The sequence below is a fragment of the Furipterus horrens genome, unplaced genomic scaffold, assembly GCF_987537825.1.
Source record: "Furipterus horrens unplaced genomic scaffold, mFurHor1.1.pri manual_scaffold_1, whole genome shotgun sequence".
Taxonomy (NCBI): domain Eukaryota; kingdom Metazoa; phylum Chordata; class Mammalia; order Chiroptera; family Furipteridae; genus Furipterus; species Furipterus horrens.
Genome location: NW_028327171.1, coordinates 190576658 through 190583084, shown reverse-complemented (window position 1 = coordinate 190583084; position 6427 = coordinate 190576658).

The window sequence follows — 6427 nt, the reverse complement described above, 5'->3', positions numbered from 1 at the left end:
TCCCCCCCCCCTTTTTTAAATTCTCATCTGAGGGTATGTTTATTGATTTTAAAGAGAGAGGAAGGAAGATAGAAAGAGAAACATTGACGTAAAAGAGAAAAATCAATGGGTTGCCTCCTGTACATGCCCTGACCAGGGATTAATCCCGAAATCTAGGCATGTGTCCTGAACAGAAATCAAACCCACAATCTTTCAGTGCACAAGATGAAGCTCCAACCAACTGAACCACTTGGCCAGGGCCATGACCCCTCTTTTAAGACATGAAAACTAAGACACAGAAAGGTTAGTTAATTTGTGCAGGGTCACACAGTGAGCTAGTAGGAAAGCCAAAACTTAAAACAGTAAGTTTGGCTCTGAGTCACTACATTGTATTTCAGCTAATTCAAATGTGCTAAGTTCTGGGAAGAAGTACAGAATATTAGAGAGATATTTTATCTCTGAATAAAAGTAAAATTTATGGTCTTTATTAGCAAATGTGTTAAAGTGCCATTTCTGGATTCTAGGCATCATCCAGAGAACTTCAGTATTTAAGAAAGATAAGGACCCCCCCCCCCAAAAAAAGAAAGATAAGCCCTAGTGGTGATGGTTGCCCAACAATGTAAATGTACTTAAAGTCACTAAATTGTATACTTAAAAATGGTTAAAATGGAGATTTCATTCAAGATGGCAGCATAGATAAATGCAGTACTTGCATCCTCCCACAACCATATCAAAATCACAACTAAACTACAGAAAAACTATATTCCAAACCACCTGAAATCTAGCTAAATGAAAGTACTACAACTAAAGATTTAAAGAAGAAGCCACATCAAGACTGGTAAGAGGGATGGAGGGAACTTCCTTTTGGAACTCATTTACCCTGATTTTTCTGAATCTAGTTCTAGCTAGATGACCTTATGGCTTGAAGATGGGCAAGCAGGGTATTCTTCCCTATTACATTCTTGGTCGTTTTATTCGTGCCTATTTTTATCTGGAGTCCACTGACTGAAGGTCACATTCTAAGGCTGATGCTTTCAAGTGACCCTAATTCCAACACAGCTTTCTTTAGTTTAACCAGTAACTTTCATAGCACTTATCTCATTCTATAATTTTTTTTGGTGCATTTTTATTTTTATATTTTTATTTTTTAATATGCTTTGTTGATTACACTCTTACAGTTGTCCCAATTTCTTTTCCCTTTATTCCCCTCCACTTAGTGACTCCCCTCCCTCCAGTTGCCCCTCCCCCAGTCCATGCCCATTGGTTGTGCATATAGTTCTTCTCAACATCTTCATATCTACTCCACTTCCTCCTACCATGCTTCTTAATTCCTGTACCATCTCCTTCCCTTTCCCCCCTTCCCCCTCCCCACTGACCCCCCCCAAAATGTTCCCCATACCTATAATTCTTTTCCCACTCTTGTTGCCTACTTAGTTTGCCTTTGTTTCGATTCCCTAGCTTCTGTTGTTGGTTGTTGTGATACAGTTTTCATCTTAATTTCATAGTTTTGATCCTGTTTCTCCTAAACAAGTCCCTTTAACATTTCATATAACAGTGGTTTGGATCTGATGAACTCCTTCAGTTTTACTTTGTCCTGGAAGCTCTTTCTCTGCCCTTCCATTCTGAATGACAGCATCACTGGATAGAGTAATCATGGTCATAGATTTTTGCTTTTCATTACTTTGAATATTTCTTGCCAGTCCCTTCTTGCCTGCGGAGTTTCTTTTGAGAAATCAGCTGACAGTCTTATTGGGATGCCTTTTTATGTAATTCTCTTCTTCTCTCTTGCTGCTTTTAAGATTCTCTCTTTATCCTTAATTTTTGACATTTTGATTATAATGTGTCTTGGTGTGGTTCTTCCTGGGTCCAGTTTTTTTTTTTGGAATTCTCTGTGCTTCCTGGACCTGTAAGTCTGTTTCCTTTCCCAAGTTAGGGAGGTTCTGCTTCATTATTTTTTCACATAATTTTTCAATCTCTAGTTCTTCTTCTTCACCTTCTGGCAACCCTATGATTCAAATGTTGGCCCGCTTATAGCTGTTCCATAGGTTTCTGAGCTTCTCCTCATTTTCCTCACTTTTCATATCCTCTATGTTCCAATTTGTTGATGTGATCCCTGGTTTCCTTTCCCTCACCATTAGTTTCATAGGTTTTTTTATTCATTTCAGCAGAACTAGCCTTTATTCCTTCCCCATCTTGTTTAAGATCTGCTGTTAGGTCTGTAAGGTCGTATAACCAAAGCTCTGAACTGTGAGCCTCAGAAAGATTTCCTATCTGCTGCTTCGTTAGATTAAGATATTTGCTGTCTGGTCAGCTATGTGATTGGGATCTCCATCATGATCTGTGCCATCCTGGCAGTTTTGTGTTTACCTTTGCTTCCTGGGCGGGGCTGTCACACCTCCTATGCTATAGGGGACGGAGCCCCATGCTCTCATCACAACCAGCAACCCTTCTCACCAGGCTGTGGCGTTTTCTGTGGGGGTGGGGGTCTGAGATGGATCCCTGCCATTCACTCTCCGCTGAGAGACCAGGAGCCTCCTCCTCCATCCCTATCTTCTCTGGGCCTCACAGTCCAAGGCAATGGAGGTCTGCCTTCCCAGGCTTTGGAACTGCAAGCTGACGGGTCTGGTCTGCAGCCGGGGATGCTCCCCAGGTGCTTCTTGCCTCCCCTTAAATATGGGTGTCTGTGTTTACCGCTGTCCTGCAGCCGTCACTGCGGCTGCCGCAGCCAGCACAGCTTGACCTCTCCTCCCTGGCTTCACTCCTCCTACCCGTCCAGATGAGCACCACTTCTTTATAACTTCATATGTTGGACTTCCATTTATTTTCTGGAACTTCTGGTTGTTTCTGGTTTTGCGGTAGCTGTATTCCTTCTTAGTTGTGGAGGGAGATGGAGCGTGTCAGTCTAGGCCTCCATCTTGGACAGAAGTCTCTCATTCTATAATTTTAAGTGATCATATTCAAATTCAAAGAAACCTAGAGAAAGTCATGTAAGATATTCTCTCCTTCTGTGAAAATTCTTAAGGGGACTTTTGAAACACCCCCCCCCAAACTAGGAAAAGCAACAATGAAAAAGGTACCAGTCCAAGGAAAAGGGACTCCTCCCACTGCATGATCATGGCTGTTACTGCTACAGAACGCATTGTACTACTACTTCCCAAGGATAACATTCATGAAGGATGAAGGTCTGTGGACTCCTATGGATGGGGTCGGGGTATGGGTACTTCACAGTTCCTAGTGCCCAAAACTAAATGGGCCAGAGTTCATGAAAGGCAGGGTAAAGATGCAGGCATTAATCTGAATATCTACAGAGGGAATAGAACAAGCAAGAAATATTTCAAAGGAAACAAATGGTAAGTTCAATAGAACAAGCCTGAAATATGCCAAAAAATTAAAACAAAGCTTGGGAATCAAATTGAAAACCTAGAGAATAGGAGAAAATATTTGCAAATCTTATATCTGATAAGAAACTGGTAACCAGAATTTATAAATACTTACAACTGAACAATAAAACAGGCAATGAATTAAAAATGGGAAAGTATTTGAATAGATGTTTCTATAAGGAAGACATATATATGGCTAATAGGCATGTGCAAAGATGCTCAACATCATTAGTCATCATGGAAATGCAAGTCAAAACCACAATGAGCACTGGCCAGATGACTCAGTTGATTGGAGAATCATACCATAGGCCAAAATGTTGCAGGTCTGATTCCTGGTCAGGCCACATACCTAGGTTGCAGGTTCAATCCCCAGTTGGGGTACATACAGGAGGCAACAGATCAATGTTTCTCCCTCACATCCCTCTCTCTCTCTCAAATCAATAAACATATCCTCAGGTGAGGATTTAGGAAAAAAATTAAAAAAGAACACAATGAGATACCACTTCATACCCAATAGGATGGTTATAATAAAAAAAAGACGAACAATAACAAGTGTTGGCAAGAATGCAGAGAAACTGGAACTCTCACACACTGCTGGTGGGAATGTAAAGTAGTGTAGTCACTTAGGAAAACTGTTTGGCAGTTCTTAAAAAGTTAAATATAAAGCTGTTATATGACCCAGCAATTCCACTCCTACATAGATACCCAAGAGAATTAAAAAACATATATCCTCATAAAAACTTATATTCATAGCAGCATCATTTGTAATAGCCTAAAGGTGGAAACAATTCAAATTTCCATCAATAGATAAACAAAATGTGGTATATCCATACACCAGAATATTATTCAGCCATAAATGAAATGAAATACTGATATATTCCACAACATGGATGAAAACATTATGCTAAGTGAAAGAATTCAGACACATAAAGTCATATGTTTTATGATTTATTTATATGAAATGTTCAGAATAAGTAACCACGTAAAAGCTAAGAGCAGATTAGTGGTTGCTAGGAGCTAGGGGTGGGAGGAATAGGGAATGGTGACTAATAGGTACGGGATTTCCTTTTCTTTCTTTATATATATATAGAGAGAGAAAGTGAGGGTGGTTGAGAGAGACAGAGACAGAGACAAAGATTTGTTGTTCCACTTAGTTATGCATTCACTGTTTGACTCTTGTAGGTTCCCTGACCAGAGATTGAATCCTCAACCTTGGCATATGGGGAGGACACTCTAACCAACTGAGCTACACGGCAGGGTTGTATGGGTTTGCTTTTTTTAGGTAGATGAACATGTTCTGAAATTAGAGCGTGGTGATGATTGTGCAATTTTAAATATACTATTAACCATAGAATTGTACACTTTAAAAGGATGAATTTTATGGTATGTGAATTATATCTCAATAAAAAAAGAGATTTAGGATATGTCACAATCACATGTCACAACCTTGCAATAGCTAATTTTATGTGTCAACTTGATGGCTAAGGGATATACAGAGAGCCAGTGATTATATCTGGGTATGTCTGTGAGGATGTTTCGGAAGAGATTAGCATTTTCCATCAGTAGACTGAGTAAAGGAAGTCTACTCTCACTGATGTGGGTGAGAAACATCAAATCAGGAAGGGTCCAACAAAAAGGAGGAAGGGCAAATTCTCTCTCTTCTTCAACTAGGATATTCATCTTCTCCTAACCTCAGACACTGGAGCTCCTGGTCCTCTGGGCCTTCAGACTCCAGGACTTAGAACAGCAGTCCCCCCACTCCTCTGCTCCTCCACTCCATCCCTCACCCCACCCTCCAACCACAAGCTTACTGAGCATGCAGTGGAAAATCTTTTTTTTTTTAAGATTTTTCATTTATTTATTTTTAGAAAGAGAGGAAGGTAAGGAGAAAGAGAGGGAGAGAAATATTGATTGGCTTCCCCTTGCAAGCCCCCAACCAGGGACCTGTCCCACAACCTAGGCATGTGCCCTGACCAGGAATTGAACTGGCAACCTTTGGGTTTGCAGGATGATGCCTAACCCACTGAGCCATACCAGTCAGGGATGCACTGGAGAATCTTGAAGGTTTTAAGGAGAGAGGTGACAAAGCTGCATTTAGGGAGATTCTTTGGGTTGCCATGTATGAAATAATTGCAGGATTAAGAAGCTAGGGCAAGATCAATGAGGAAGTTATCATAGTTCAATGAAGAAGCTCCCTATGTTCACTGCAGCATTATTTATAATAACAAGATGTGGAAACAACCTAAGTGCCCATGAATGGCTGAACAGATCAAGAAGATGTGGTATATATTTCAGTGAAGAGGTATTGAAGGCAGGGAAAGTGTACTGATGGAGAGAAATGAAAAAGACATTATAGGTACAGAACCAACCTGATTTGGAAAATTGCTGGATGTAGAAACACAAGAGAAGGTGGAACAGGGTGAAAATAATGTTCTGAGATTGTGGTTAACTGAAACTGGTAACAGGAAGTAGAGCTATTTGAAATAGAGCAGTGTGTGTGTGTGTGCGTGTGTGCGTGTGTGTGTGTGTGTGTGTGTGTGTAAATGTTTGGAGTATGTTGAGTCTGAAGTGACAGAGGGAAAATCAAGTGGAAACATCTGCCAGGAAGTTGCAGGGTGAGATTTGAACTTAAAGAGAGGAATCTTGGTTAGAAAGTTACATCCTGTTAGAGGCCTAGCAGTAGTAATTTAAGCTACAAAGTTGTTAAAAGAGAAAATAGAGGAAAAAAAGGGGTGAACCTTGGGAATATCCACATTCAGAGATCAGGAAGAGAAAAGTACTAAGATGACTTTAGCTGGAGAAGTCCTTGATACAACTTACATAGTAAAATATCATGGAGAAGAAGGAAGGGAACAATAACCCCATAGGATCCAGGGACCACTGGTTTGGTAATTAAGTCAATGTCACCCTTGGATCTTGTAGAGTTGGTAAAATGATTGAAGTGAAATCCAGATAGAAGGTAAGTATGAAGTAAATGAGAAATGCAGAAGTGGAGGAAGTAGACACCAGCCTAAATTTTATGTAAGACAGTGGTTTAAAAGAGAGGAACTTGATTTGACAGGGGAATC